Below are 16,866 nucleotides of genomic sequence, written 5' to 3'. Positions count from 1 at the left end.
AGATATCATAAATATATATATATAGATCTAGTCTAGATCTAGATATATCTATATATATAGATACACCGTCTTATTAGTCTGTATGGGTAATTTAAACTGAATGAGTATGCTTTTTTTCGAATATCGTATCTCCACGGGGATATTGTCGGTGTCTTTGCATATTCATATTATGAAATACCCATCCTTACCATTCCATATTTTTTATAATATGGATTCATGTTATTTAATGTGCCTGCATGTTTTTATTAACAGAGGCTAAATCTTATTTTAGGTACATTTATTAATTACTAAACTAATTTTCCTTGGACTCTACGAAGACGACTTCCAGTATCAGTTGTCTTTCAAGAAGGGGGGGTGCTTTAGGTCTTTGTGAGATTAAGGATTCCTTGTCTGGTCTAGATGATTATTTTTAGCTTGAAGAACTAAGAAAAGGCATTTAGAGACATTACTTATTTTAGCTAACATAAAATGTTTCATGGTACACCTTAATTATAATACTAAAATTTGCATGCTATCTCGATTTCATCATCACTGTCTTTGTTGTTACTAAACGCTAACGTAAATTTAATCCACTCTAAAAACAAAACGACACAGAGAACTCTCGGTAAAAAAGTTCTAGTTTTTACTTGAATTAGGGTCAGGTAGGCTGTTAAAAGTACAGAATTCAGGACAGTACAATGTGTGAGGTCGTTTTATAAAGTTTAGAATTTATAACTTTTTATATGTATATATATATATATTTTTAAATAAATTGTTTTTATTTTCTGTTTCAGGTCAATTATTCAACGTCTAATGTTTAGGATATAATATTTAAGGTAAGATATTTGGAAATATATTTATTTAAAGTCTGTTTTTGTTTTCAATTTTTTTCGAATGTAATCTCTTTGATCTCTGCTATAAACCAATTGAAATTGATAAAGCCCAGTAAATACGTGGCTCTTAACTAAATATAAAAGATTCACATTCAAGCATAGCGCTTGCTTGAATGAGAATCTTTAAGTTTTCATGGGCCAATTCTACTAATCCATAACGATTACGATACGTTCCCGATTCAATTCCAATTCAACTTTGACTATTCTATATTTATTTGGATCGGAACTGAACCGATATGATGTTAACATATACCGTTGTGTCAAACCAAAACTTTTTGATGCCAATAGTCGATAATTAAATTAAAGAATAGGAAAACGGATAAACGGCAACGATCACGCTTCGATTCAATTGCGATTAAGTGATAATTTCTTAGTAGAATTGGTCCCCATATTCTCATTTAATTTCTCAGCTATGGGCCATTTTCGAGGCTGTTATTACACAAACAAAAATAAGAATAGGGGATACTCTATTTGCAAGTATAATCTAATCATATTCATGAGTTCTATTGCAATAAGTGAATTGAAGGGTACATAAAAAGGGGAACAAGTTAGTGTTTTTAACAACTTACTTTGCTTTACTTCGATAAGTAAAGTACTTTTACTTTCTATCAATAAATTTAAACCTCGTGTAGTTAAAAAAAAAAACATCAATAAATACGAGTAAAGCTTATTACTCGATAAAACTACAGACGATAAAAGTCGTAAAGTTAGTATTTGTTGTTTTTCATACAGGATAAATAATAATTTGATTGTTTTTAAGTATCATAGTTCTGCAATTTAATTGGTGGAAAACCCTTACTAATGAGTTTCTTTTTGGTACTTCTAAGAATATATTTATTTTTACGATGGTTCGTATAACTCAATCATTCATTCTACTTACACTTTAATATAAGTTCCTATAATTTAACCTTTTACTGTGTATGAAATATAAATAGCAAAATCGGTAAAAAAAACGGTAATGCGAGCCATTGCATGCTTCATTTAATAATTCATATTAAATACAACACAATTGTCGAAACGAATTCAAATCTTTGTAATTGATATATCAAAGTATGTTGTACTTTGTCGGGTTTATTTGTATTTGTATGTGTTTCAATAATAATATACACACAATATATAATCATTTTTTTTAAATATAATATCATAGTTTCGCTTTATTAAACTGACGCAATATCAACATGACTACCACTTTCGTATTGGGTACAATTTATATATTAAAAAGGTGGCAATTAAGTTTTGAGACTTACAGAATTTGTTCTTATTTTTAAGAATGTCTAAGAATGTATGGTATGTATGTATATACACGAACTTCCCGCACACATGCATGTTCATGAGATATAAGTACGCCACGCAAAAACTCGTGTGCGTGAAAATAAACAGATGAATGTTATATGATTACTATGCACGTCGAAAGATCATATTTTTTGCCGATCATTCAACCTTATAAATAAACCCAACGATTTTGTTATAATGTATTTTTAGGTTAACTTTTTACGATGTAACTGACGATGCTGAGTTTATTGTACTATTTTCATCTTCATTTTATAATAACATGAAATGTTTTACGATTTTATTTTATACGAATCATTTCTATTTTATAAACTTCTATTGTATTATTCTCTATATTGTTGCTATTATCCCATGTGTGATATTCGGGTGGTTTTAAAATAATCATAGTCCAAAATTTCTATTGAATTTCTGATTTGGAGTTGTGTCGACATTGTATTAATTTATTAAATTTATTATCTTACATTGTTCATTACGATACATTAACTGTATTCAAAGTGACTATTCAAATATTTTTTTGGTGCTATAGAATTGGCACTCGCGACCATATTTGTAATAATTCTAATATCAAATATGCATTATTTTTTTGTAAATAGTCTTCCCAATAATAACAATATCTCATTAACACAAACAAACTTTTCGCTTTTATATAATGCCTAGTAACTTAACTTGAAACAATTCAGAATACTTTGAAAATATAATAAGCAGCTAATAAAATCGATAATATCTGAATAGCCCTTAATACAAGACCGATGTTCGCTACTAAAACTAACAGTTTCTTGTTTTAAGAAGAAAGGCCGTGATAAAAACCCCCTGACATCCCTCTTCACGTTATCAGCGCTGAAGATTGAGATTACAGCTACGTGTCTAATGGACGTTGAAATACGAATTTGGTGTCCTTTTACTTTTTGTCGTTGTTTAATGGACTTGAGCGATTTTATCCCTTGTAAGGAATTTGTAAGATAAAAAAAATTGCTTAAATTTGCTTGTAAATTACTTGAAGTTTGAAATAAAATATAATATAGTATAAAACATTAGCGTTATTACTCTGACACTCGTTATTAATATGAATATGATTTTGTTGAAACGTATGCAACAGAAGCACGCACGAATAATGATATATCCTCTACATCCCACTAACGCTGATTGATGCATTATTTCGCGGTATCCGGTCCTCGCCAAACAAGAATGCGCCGGCGCCGAACGATATCGCACGTCCATTCTCAAGATCCACATACGTCTATCAACGTCCCACACCGGAAGACGATAGATAGAAATGGCTATGACATCACTCGTAATGCATTAGCTGTTAACATAATTGCTTATTGTAATTGTTATTTTTAGATTATAAAGTGAAAAGATGATAAACGAAAGTGTATCTTAATTTCAAACAACTTTAATGTTTTTATGGTGGGAATGGCAAATGGGTTACCTAATGGTAAGTGGTTACCACCGTAAATTGGTACTGTAAAAATATTAACTGTTATTGTCACCATTAATCGTCGTTTATATATATAGATAATATAGATAGATAAAAACATTGCAAATATAAAATCAGAGAGTGATGGAAAAAATGTACAAAGGATTCCTTGTCCATATGGAGTCACTCAAAATGACTTAAATATGATTTGTAGAAAAATCTAATCACTAATCGATTTATATAATGTTACCAATGGTGTCACTTATGATAATATAGAACACTAATAAGATTAATATGTCGTCTTTACTGACGCCAGTATAATTATACAGGATAAGGAGCAGACAATTTGACATTGATACGCTAAGTCGCTGGCGACCCTCAGGCCAGATAAGGAAAACAGTGCGCGTCACTTATACACTAGAATACAATTACATGCTAGTTCCTGCTAATTACTGACTTGAATTGGCCTTGTGTAATTGAATTGAAACCCGGGAGACTAACAATAAATTTGCTCCGCCGATGTCTATTGTGAATCAGAATAATCTATAAATGAAATTATAGATAAGGCAATTGTCATCCCAACGGAACAATAAATGTTTTGGGAAATGATTTATTATCGTATAATTAACTGCTGATTCTTTGATATGTAATTATGTTAAAAATGTGTTTACTATTACTAAATCGATGGGTTTTACGAGCTCTAGAGTTTAGGCATGTAATAAGAGATTCTTATATTCGTTACCGTTGCTTCACTGATGACAGGGCTGCTTAAATTTTTTTGAATCGGGATATCAAATGGAAAAAATATATCCCGAGATTCGCGCATATCGCGCGTTCAAATTAAAAACAAACAATCTCTAAAGCTTCATTATGTTAGTACAATATAGATTTCTGAAAATCGTATTTTTGTTTCGATAATAATATATCTATATACAGCGATAAGTATTTATAATAAAAATAGAAGTATATAAGTCATAGATCAGTATTGCTGACGCAGGTATTTTTGTAAGTCAAAGGAAGTTGCTAACGACACAACACAGCGATGTCATTAGGTTTTTTTTGTTGAGAAATTCTTACTTCTTGTAAATTACATTAACTTAAACCACTTTCTATTGTTTTTACGATCCCTTAGCAATTAAAAAGGCAGCTTCTGCTTTAGTATCCAGTTAAAAAGATTTATTTTCTTTTCTATATTAAAATTGTCGGTCCTTTGCCTCCATTCAACATACCGGCAGTGCAAGAGCGAGAAAGCAACGTATTAGATGTCACTGTTTTTGTTAGTTAAGGTGGAAGTCCTTAGAGTCAGCGTACTCGTTAAGCGAACACTTCTTCCATTTTAGATGTTGTCGGTATCTCTGGTTTGTCGTTATCCTAATACGGAATCAAGTATTACTATTATCTAATCCTGTTCCTACCTTGCTATGACCTTTAATCGACAACTTGTTTATACAAATAAATCTTTACATATGAAACCTCTTCTTTTTAAATGATATTATATCAATTACAAAAGGGTCTTTGTCGTAGTAGCGAGCAGTTACTTAATCGACTAAGCGTTTATTTAAAGATCACAATACAAGCCTCGATTTACAAACTGAGCAAAACGTAGTTTGTTTTCACCGCCAACGCACAGTGGTTCTGGTTGTCTGAGTCAGCGGCTATTTTGAGTTCGTTGATGCGCGTGCGCCGCCGAACGCAATCACGCGCATAAAACTTATGACTGCTTCGAATACTCTGTAACTGTTTGTCGAATTTATAACGACATACTGTTTCACGGTTAACGAATAATATCTGTCTTATTTGTTGAGTCAGAGTGAAATTGAATGAAACTTGATTTTAAGTCGAACTACAGCGTAGCGACTATGTAACTAACTGTATGAGTAACTCACATTTATACCAATATCGTTTATCATTCATTTTAACCAATATCGTTTGATTTGTGGAATTACTTAATACTTAATTTACTTTTCTTAATTACTTTAAGAGAGCAGGTAAATTATATATGTCGATGTTCCGAGTATATCAGATACATTACATAATATTTATGTTTTAGATTTATCGTATTATTGTCAATATTTCTGAGAATTTTTGATATATGTACTATTTGTACTATTCAGTTTATTGTTACTTTTTTACGGATTATTTTTATATGAATCTGACATAAACATTAAAATTTAAAATATTTTGATATTTCGATAGATGTTTCATTTCATAATGCTTTTATATTTATTTAAAGTCGATTTAATTGTATGTAATTATCAAATGAGATCGAAAATTACAAATTAGTTTGAATATTCCAATTATTTATCATATATATGATCAAAATACATTAGGAACATACCATCGTTAATGTCAGCTGTACTAATGTTCTCGGTCAGCATTTCATTCTGAGATAGCAATTATGACAATTAAAGAGCATCGACGGAACCGTCGAGAGCTGTATCATATTAGCGTTTAATCAATTTGATCGCGAGCAACTGATGCGAGGTCATTGACATAGCAGATATGCGTACTTTAATATAAACGTTAAGGCCTCGATAATTAGATATCTATTCTTATTTATGATATCTTTAATAAGATCTTATACAATCTGATTTATACGAGAAAAAGGAATATATTTACACGCCATGTTTTTTACTTTTGAATTAATTTATTTTAAATTAAAACATTTTTTTTGCATTGATTAATTAATTAGTATAACCAAGCTACGTTGGGGATTATGATATTTTATTTTATATTATCCATTAAGCCAAACATCAATTTAATCAAATATTTAAAAAAAATGAATAGACGATATATTTTTAAAATAATACATTTATTTTTTATTATTTCCTTATCCTCCATCTTGTATCCCAAAACATCAGTAGACCAATTTTAATCAAAATAATTATGGTGGTTTTCGAAAAAACACTATGTAAATTATTTGCTATAATTTACATTGTCTGCTTTAAAATCAACTTTACATAGATTTGTGAGTAAAATGTTTCCGTGCTCCCTCAGCGTGAATCAGGTCACGATGATTGGTCAGACGCCTGGATTTAATACAGTACAAGGCCTATTCATCAGTGCCTTGAGATTACACTGAATTCAATTTAAGAATTTAAATTGTCCTGTTACACATTAAGTTGACAATCCGTGCACTACCACAGACGACCTGCTATTTTTGATGATTATTTAATTGGCTAAACCGTTCCTTTTTATATTTCGTTGGAAAAACGCATTTACGCGTTTCCCCCACGAAGTACGGGGGTATGTGGGGCACACTCACCGGCACTGAAGGCGCCGGAATACCCACTAAAAAACCAGCGGTATCCTTTTCGTCTAGTCGGGGGACGCCGCGGGATCGCTTAATTGATCGACTAAACCTGGCTTATTGCTGGAAATAAAAAAAATGTTCTATTTTCAATTAATATGTTTGTGTAATATGCTCAATTAGATATGTGCTACAAAAATACGTTTGTTTTTATTTCCTTAGCTTTGAAGGTCATATTTAAGATATTTTATGTGTAACAAATAGTTTTATAATTTTGCATATATATACTGTTGATAAATTGAAATAAAATTTAAATAGTATATGAACTTTTAATACCTATAAGCCTTAAAATGGTCGATATTATGTCGGGGCTTAAATATTACTAGTAAACTTAAAATAAGTTGGTAGACGAACATAAAACGGCGAATACAAATATCACTAATCCGGCAGTCGGCTTGAAAAATGTCCTGACATCGTTTGCATACAATAACCGGTTGTGAATAGCATGGGCGGGACGTGCCTTGCTCCAGCCTTACACGTATGGAATTATATGTATTTTATTTTTGAGTTACGTGACAATTTCCCACACTATTATCGATGCAAAGTTAGCCACGGAAGAGTGATCAGTTTAAGGTTGAACAGGAAGTGTACGTTTACCGTCAAATTTCAATTACGTCAAGGTGCAATACCCTCGTTACCGGTTCTTTTATTAGATTATTCAATAATCTGTCAACTCAAACAAGCTAGTCAGAAGAATTTCAATGTTTTGTATTCGTTTAAACTTTAAATCAACATCGCCGTGGAGTACCGGCTTAGAATAGTACTCCCCCAATCTCATCCCGTGGGTGTCGTAAGAGGCGACTGAGGGACGGGGAAAAGGGGGGATGGGCAGCAGCGTCCCCCCTCCCATAAACATCTTACCCCCTACTGCGCTCGCCAACACGCCTGCCCAGCGCGGCGAGTATGGGCAAACCCCTCCCTTAATGGCAGATGCGCCCAAAAAAAGGCCCCCAGTTACCGGCAAGCCCGCTAGGCCCGACCAAGGTAGCGGTCGCGGTATCGGCAGGGCAGGGGGTGCTAAGAATCACCGGTTCACGGCAGGCTACCGTATAAAACGACTGAAAATGGCAACGTATAATGGACGCTCGATGAGGCTGGACCATCACCTCGCCGAATTAGAAGTAGAGTTAAGTCATATAAACTGGCATATACTGGGGTTATCTGAAGTCCGAAGACAGGGGGAGGACACGATAACTCTAGAGTCCGGTAACTTACTCTACTTCCGCGAAGGTGATAACCTCTCCCAGGGTGGTGTCGGTTTTCTTGTCAAAAAGGATCTCATTAGCAGCATTGTGGAAATCAGTAGTGTGTCGAATCGGGTAGCGTACCTTGTCCTAAAACTTTCCGACAGGTACTCCCTGAAGGTTGTACAGGTATATGCGCCAACTTCGACATACTCTGATGATGTGGTCGAAGCGATGTACGAGGACATCGCAAAGGCCCTCAACGACACCTCGAGGGCCCACTACAATGTTGTTATGGGAGACTTTAATGCTAAAGTGGGAGTACAAGATAGCGGTGAATCGAAAGTCGGACCTTACGGCTTGGGCAGCAGAAATCACAGGGGGCAAATGCTGGTAAACTTTCTCGAAGCGCAGGGGCTTTTTTTGATGAATTCTTTCTTTCAAAAGAAGCCTCAGAGGAGGTGGACCTGGCGAAGCCCCGATAACGTGACAAGGAACGAGATAGACTTTATCATTTCGAATAAAAGGCACATATTTAGAGATGTTTCAGTGATCAACAGGTTTAATACCGGAAGTGATCACCGCTTGGTTCGAGGCACTCTAAATATCAACTTAAAAGCCGAAAGATCGAGAATGATGAGGTCTACTCTCCGACCTACCATGCTCCAAGCTGCTCAAGGCTCCGAAAAGTTCCAAATGGAACTTCAAAATCAATTCACCGCGTTGGAAACCATAAGCAGCATTGATGAGAGAACCGACACGCTGGTCAAAATACTGCAAAACACATCCCGCAAGTGTTTTCCGCCACAGAGAAGAGACAACGCACCAAAACTCTCTGCTGAGACACTCGAGCTCATGAGAAAACGACGAGAACTACCATCGTTTTTGTCAGATAAGGCCTTAAACCGAACAATAAAAACGCTGACGCGACGCGATCTCCGACGCTCCAATACCCGTGCCATCAAGGCTGCGATTGAGCAAAATCGGGGATCGAAAGTGTTCGCTCGCAAGTTTGGGAGGCCGCGTCTGACAAAACTTAAAACTGAAAATGGTGGGGTCGTTACCTCTAGGCCTGAGATTATCGGAGAAGTAGAGAGGTTTTATGGGCAGTTGTTCTCTTCAAGATCGGATAAACCCGTGGGAATCAGTATTGATGACCAGCGCGCCCCTCTTATGCGCCATTACTCCGAGGAGCTCCCGGTCGTTGACCAAGGAGAGATTAGGGCGGCTCTAGAACAGCTTAAAAACAACAAAGCTCCGGGAGATGACGGAATCACAACAGAGTTGCTTAAGGCAGGCGGGACTCCGGTCCTGAAAGAGCTAGCAAGCCTCTTTAATTCCGTCATCCAACATGGCAAGACCCCGGAAACGTGGAGCGGGAGTGAGGTGGTACTGTTTTTCAAGAAAGGTGATAAAACCCTCTTGAAAAACTACAGACCAATCTCCCTCCTGAGTCACGTGTATAAGCTGTTCTCAAGAGTCGTCACGAACCGTCTCGCCAGACGACTTGACGAGTTCCAGCCCCCAGAGCAAGCCGGCTTTCGATCAGGCTACAGCACCGTGGACCACATCCATACTGTTCGGCAGATTGTGCAGAAGACCGAAGAGTACAATCAGCCGCTGTGTATGGCATTTGTGGACTACGAGAAAGCCTTCGACTCCATCGAAACCTGGGCAGTGCTCGACTCATTGCAGAGATGTCATATCGATTGGAGATATATCGAGGTACTGAGATGTCTGTACAACGCCGCTACAATGACTGTCCACATCCAGGACTGTAAGACGAAGGCGATCCAACTGCGCAGAGGGGTGAGACAGGGGGATGTAATATCCCCGAAACTGTTCACCAACGCGTTGGAAGACGTTTTCAAAACGCTGGATTGGACTAGGTATGGAGTCAATGTAAACGGCGAGTACATCTCACACCTTCGATTTGCCGACGATATCGTCATCATAGCAGAGTCGCTGGAACAACTCACCGAAATGCTGCGTAGCCTAGGCGAGTCTTCCCGGTGTGTCGGTCTCGGTATGAACTTGGAAAAGACCAAGGTCATGTTCAATAGGCATGTCGTGCCGGGACCGATATACGTCGAGGGGAAACTTCTCGAAGTTGTTAGTGAATATACCTACCTAGGACAGATAATACAAGTCGGTAGGAACAACTTCGAGAAGGAAGCCGATCGAAGAATTCGCTTGGGATGGGCAGCATTTGGCAACCTTCGTCAAGTCCTCAAGTCGTCTATACCGCAATGTTTGAAGACGAAAGTCTTCAACCAATGCGTCTTACCTGCCATGACATACGGTGCCGAAACGTGGACACTAACTGCGGGACTAGTCCACAAATTCAAAGTCGCTCAGCGTGCTATGGAGCGAGCTATGCTCGGAGTATCTTTGAAGGATAAGATCAGAAATGAGATTATCCGGAAAAGAACCGGAGTCACCGACATAGGTTGCAAAATTAGCAGGCTGAAGTGGCAGTGGGCTGGTCACGTATGTCGTAGGACCGATGGCCGTTGGAGCAGACGAGTCCTAGAGTGGAGACCGCGAATCGGCAAGCGCAGCGTAGGGCGCCCTCCAGCCAGGTGGACCGACGACCTTAAGAAGGTGGCGGGCACCAACTGGATGCGGAAGGCGGAGGACAGGGAGCTTTGGCGCACCTTGGGAGAGGCCTATGTTCAGCAGTGGACAACGATTGGCTGTTGATTGATTGATTGATAAACTTTAAATATAAGTATTTTTTTATTTATTTGATTTGCAGAATTAACTTTTCTTTCTTAACTCGTGACTCGAAAACATTAACTGAAAATATAAAATAGCAGTATATCCCAGTTTATGAAATCGCCATCTAAATAAGCTCCTCACGAGTTCCTAGACTAGAAGCTCGTTCGGAAAAATGACTTCTGAAAGAATTTATTGCCGTCGAACTATTTAATGTACAACTCCAATGCATTAAAATATGAACTCTTTAATTCGATATCTATTTTGAACAACAAACTGTATTTATAGAATTATTATATAACATGTTTAATGTTGAATCAATAAATTATGACCAGCAGTTCCAATGAAATATGTTTGACTTAATTTTATTGTCATTGTTCTTAATTGCGAATTGCTCGGTGAAATTGCATTAAATGCATGTAGTGCATTATTGTAACACCGCTAATTGTTCGGCCGTTAGCGTCAATTGCTTACAATAAACAACTTCACATGTTAGGGTAATAGCTTATTCAGGCTCGGACAATACCGCTATTCTGTGGCCAGCAGCATATGGAAGTTTCTCGTGTTTCGGAACCAGCTGGCGCGCAGGAAAGCAATAAAACAATCGACGGTGCTGTAAGCCACTCTACATTGCGTTTTACTCAATAGCCTAAAATATTGTTTTGTTCGACCGAATTTATTTGAAATGTATTTTTTTTTGTAGATAAAAATTTAATATTGAACATGGTTGCAGTATTTTTATAGCGTATTTTGCCACAGAAATTGTTTTTATTTACTGTTATAAAAAAGAAATAAGATTTTAATATCATTAAAAATCTAAAGTATATCTTTTCTCTAATAGTTTTTTTTGTATGTTATAGGTAAGCAGTCAGGTAAATGGGCCACCTGATATTGCGTAGTCACCACCGTTCATAGACATTGGCGATGTTAGAAGTATTAGCCATTCTTTACATCGCCAATGTGCCACCAACCTAGGGAACGAAGATGTTAAGTCGCGTGTGCCTGTATATATGTTATACTGGCTCACTCATCCTTTAAACCAGAACATAACAATACTAAGTATTGCTGTTTTTCGGTAGAATATCTGATGAGTAGGTGGTACTTATCCCGGCACGGTAGTATGCGCAAGCGATCCCGTGACGTCCCCCGACAAGATGGAGTGGGTACCGCTGGTTTTTAGTGGGTATTCCGGCGCCATCAGCGCCGGCGAGTCCCACATACCCCCCCACTTTATGTGGGGGAAACACATAAATGTGTTTGTCCAGCGAGAAAAAAAAAAAAAAGGTGGTACTTATCCAGACGGGCTTGCACAAAGCCCTACCTCCTAGTTTTTATGATACATCTAAGAAAATTACCATAGACAATACTTAATATGGAATCCCTTCAAATTTAAGTTGGGATTTAAATTGCGGCCAATTTGGCAAAAACTTTCGCGTCGCATATGGCACGCGCACTACAAACTTAATGGGTGGGATGATGTAATTTATTCTTTTTTTTCGCATTGAATCAATTCACTTTCACTAATGCAGAAGACGCATGATGCAGACAGTGATGAATTGGTGTTATATAGACAAAATGTCTAGATAAAGGTAATTTATCACTTGTGTACATTATACCTTAAATGAGATCGAGCTTCATTACCGCATCATTTGAAGGACATTTAACGCAATGAAAGCCGAGATGGCCCTGTGGTAAGAACGCGTGAATCTTAACCGATGATCGTGGGTTCAAACCCGGGCAAGCACCACTGAATTTTCATGTGCTTAATTTGTGATTATAATTCATCTCGTGCTTTACGGTGAAGGAAAACATCGTGAGGAAACCTGCATGTGTCTAATTTCACTGAAGTTCTGCCACATGTGAATTCTACCAACCCGCATTGGAGCAGCGTGGTGGAATAAGCTCCAAAACCTTCTCCTCAAAAAGAGGAGAGGAGGCCTTTAGCCCAGCAGTGGGACATTCACAGGCTGTTACGGTTAACGCATGTATAGCACATAACTGTTACAGTCGTTTTTTTATATTTTGTCATTATCCTAAAATTACTTACTATATTTTTACCAACAAAGGTTTTTAACTACATTTTAGTTGTTGTTCTGCGTCAAATTTTTACACATATTTTCTTGTTATACTATATTTTCTTAATTTAATTTCCATGAATTTTATTAAATATGTGTACTGGTACTTTTAATTGCCATGAAATGTATTTCGTATGAACTGATTTTATCAAAATTTAGCATAATTTTATTGTTCAGTGAAAACTATATAATATGATAACACGGTTGGCGCCATGACAACTCAACTGATTTATAATAAGTAACATAACATACACTAAATATCCCACTGCTGTGCTGAGGTCTTCTCTTCTCTTGAGGTAAAAGTTTTAAGCTTATTCCATCACTTCGCAAGTGAAAGTTGGTTTCCTCGCGATATTCCTTCAGTGCCGAGCACGACATGAATTATAAACACATAAAAACTCAGTGGTGCTTATCCGAGTTTGAACCCGCAATCTTCATTAATAATTAACCCGATTAATATTCATGTTTTATCTGGATGGCTTACATCTCGACTTTATTAAATTTATATACTTATGTAGTTTCTTTAAATCCAATCGTTAAAGACGGCTAAATAAATGTTTATATTTGTATAGATCGAGAATACTACGAAACATAAATCTACAACTTTGATCCCTACATAACACTTAAAACGAACGTCTTCCAGCTAAAAGGTCGTAACACAAACAAACTTTGTATATTCATACGAAAGAATGAAAGTATTACATTGTTAGAAGAAAATAGCTTGACGAGCTGACGGTTATCACCCATTTATTGTGTTAAAATAGGTCGACGGTCGACGACCTGAAATTCCATAATAAAAAGGTTAGCTTGTTAGCTGCAACACTCGAACTAGGTGAGATTCAATCTAAAATATTGAAAAAAAAATACCTTCAAAAGAAATGAGAAGCATATTTGAGAAGTAAACAATATTAATCTACGTTATATTGATAACCGTTGACATGTTAACGACATGTCGAAACGAATTGTTAGGGTGAGCGTCGAAAGACATGGGCCAGGAGCACGACCAACGCGTTCTATTTCTGACAGAAGACGTTGACCTGTTTCTATGTGCATCACAGGATGAATCAGATTTTCAGAGATATATAAATAACATTTCTCGTATCTGCATGCGTATATCGTAACTTTCAATAGATTCTATATTTAATTCAACACAATTCGACCTTTCGATGATTTTATACGTGTAAAGTTACTTACATTATCGTTGTCCAGTTACAGTAGCGTAATTTTATTTATTTATTAGTAAAAAGGGCACTCGCCGAATGTTGTTTTAGGACTTTTTTATTGTCTGGGTTGTATATATTTTTTAGATACTTTTATAATTAATTCAGCATAATTAAATAAATACGGTGAATTCTTTCATTGAGATAATTCAGATATCAGTTTTTATTATTTCAACGAAAACAAACAAAGATAAAGACATGATTGTAATTAGATATCATATTTATCATATTGTAAGTATTCCACGATAAGACATAAACTTTGAATACATCTAGGATAAATCTATTGATTGACCTAGAACTTTCCAGAACTATTTATGAAAACTACATATAGAATAGACTATATTGCTTCATAAAATTTAAATCTGATTCCGAATAGAAATATTGCTACGACCATCCAGATGTTAGGGTTCGATATTTAAGACTTTAAATATAAATTTTATGAAACAAAAGCTCAGAAACAAATACAGAAATGACTACATTTTCTTATATCATTGGCCACTGGACCGATAATTATCTTTTATATTCATTGTTACGTCATAATCTTTAGTATTGCATGTAATTGACATTCATCCATTTATTTTGGGCGGAAGTCGGCCAATTTGTAAGAAAGCATCTATGCAACAAACACCTTCCCAATTATACAAGTTTCATTTACTACTCATGCAAAAAATACTACTTACATTAAAAAATAAAGCTATATTGCAAATTTCGGACTCAGCAGTAGTTTGTCGTGTTAACAAACATGGTACAAACGATTATACATGTAAGTAACAGATTCTGTAGTTTTTCCGGAATGTTACAGTTTCATTACATGTTAAAAATCATAATATAAAATACTACTCTAATGTTGAAAATATAAACTAAACAAAAGTCTTATATAATTTATTCTAACTTCAGAGGTCGTCCGCTTTTGGTTACCCCACGAGTATTGATTTAGCTCCCGGCGAAAAAAGTTTCTCTTGTTGTAATAAGGCTTCAGCTCCAATTTTGAAATAATGGATTGGTTACTTTCATGCTTTCACTCAACAGTAAAATTCAATGTCTCCTCTAATGCTATTTTATTTAAATCTAGTCTAACTTCAGTAATCCTGGATACCGTGATTGGAAAACTTCGCAAAGGACTTCACAGCTTAGCCAATTGAAATTTAATTAATTTACAATTTTCTTCGGATTCTGTTCTACTCAAAATAAAAAACTTTATTAGTTTCAGTTAATGTACCACGTGCTGTCTAGAATTTTAGATTTGTTTTATAAAGATATTTTATCTTATTGTCTCATAAACGTACTTATAAACAAAACTCGTTCAAAATCGCATTGGGATAGGTAACTCAAATGATGTGTATATCAAATAATAGCAGCTGCATCTTGACTAATATAGACAGAGTGGTAACAATGAAAATGTAAATAAAATTACTATTTATAGGGACATTTTTCACACACGGCCATCTGATCCCAAATTAAGCTTGTGCAAAACTTATGCTATGGAAACCAGACAACTGATATACCACATATACTACTTTTCTTTTGTAAATACATACTTATATAGATAATTACACCAGACTCAGGACAAACAGACATGTTCATGCACACAAATGTCTGTCCTGGGCGGGAATCGAACCCACAACCCTCGGTGTGAAAGGCAAGTATCTACCAAATTTCGGCTTTTAAAATATACATGAAGTTTGTATCAAATCATTATTTATTAAAAGTTAGTTTTGCGTGAGTTAATTGAAATGAATAGCGAATTAAAAACAGTCGAATTTTTGGTTTTCCAAGATTCATTCTTATTCGTTTTGCATTATTTATAAGACAAGAATAAATGATTCCATCCTAGTCTGTGATTCATCTTATTTAGATTATCCAATATGTAACAACAATTACTTATATCTTAGCAAGGTTTACATAACATTAAATTAATACTATTAGCACTGTTCCTTACATAAACAACACCACAATGTATAATTAAAAAGTAATATAACTCGTTTATATTATACGGAATATCTAAGGCACAACATGCAAGTTTTTTTATTTAAGTATCCACGTTTTAATTGTCCGACTCTTAAATAATATGCAATTTAATAGTTCCTGCACAATCAGGTCGCGCCATATTGGCGTCTATTGTTATAATGCTGATCTGATTCAGTTGCTAGAACGGCAAAACGAAGCCGGATCAATTAATCTGCAGATATCGCGCTTACAAATCAACATTGAGTTCCAGTCTATTTAATGAAAACATCAATACTATCTTCTTTCTCATATTATGAAATGATTTTAAATCAAACAGATACTTGGTCTTTTCATCCTTTTGATGTTATTTTAAACTTAATGAATTATATTATACAATGTTAACAAGAGAAATCTTAGGATAATTATAGTGAATTGGTTTATTAGGTTATTATTTACTGGTGGTAGGGCTTTGTGCAAGCTCGTCTGGGTAGGTACCACCCACTCATCAGATATTCTACCGCAAAACAGCAATACTTGATATTGTTGTGTTCCGGTTTGAAGGGTGAGTGAGCCAGTGTAATTACAGGCACAAGGGACATAAAATCTTAGTTCCCAAGGTTGGTGGCGCATTGGCTATAAGCGATGGTTGACATTTCTTACAATGCCAATGTCTAAGGGCGTTTGGTGACCACTTACCATCAGGTGGCCCATATGCTCGTCCGCCTTCCTATTCTATAAAAAAAATATATATTTATATTAGTAAAAATCACGTAAAAAAATAAAAATATACATATACGATTCTAATGCGCAGTTATTTGTAAAAAAAAAAAAGT

At 35.6% G+C, this 16,866-nt stretch overlaps 1 protein-coding gene across 2 annotated transcripts in view; it reads left to right on the top strand.

The window, feature by feature from the left end:
* Positions 1 to 16,866, top strand: part of LOC126775071 (dystroglycan 1) — a 93,063-nt gene that overhangs the window by 24,380 nt on the left and 51,817 nt on the right. For both annotated transcript variants that reach the window (XM_050496806.1, XM_050496805.1), the window contains exon 2: positions 774 to 815. The gene's annotated coding sequence lies outside the window, so the exon portion shown is untranslated. The remainder of the gene's footprint in view (positions 1 to 773; positions 816 to 16,866) is intronic.

This window comes from Nymphalis io, chromosome 17, assembly GCF_905147045.1.
Source record: "Nymphalis io chromosome 17, ilAglIoxx1.1, whole genome shotgun sequence".
Lineage (NCBI taxonomy): Eukaryota > Metazoa > Arthropoda > Insecta > Lepidoptera > Nymphalidae > Nymphalis > Nymphalis io.
This window is presented reverse-complemented; position numbering and strand designations above follow the sequence as displayed.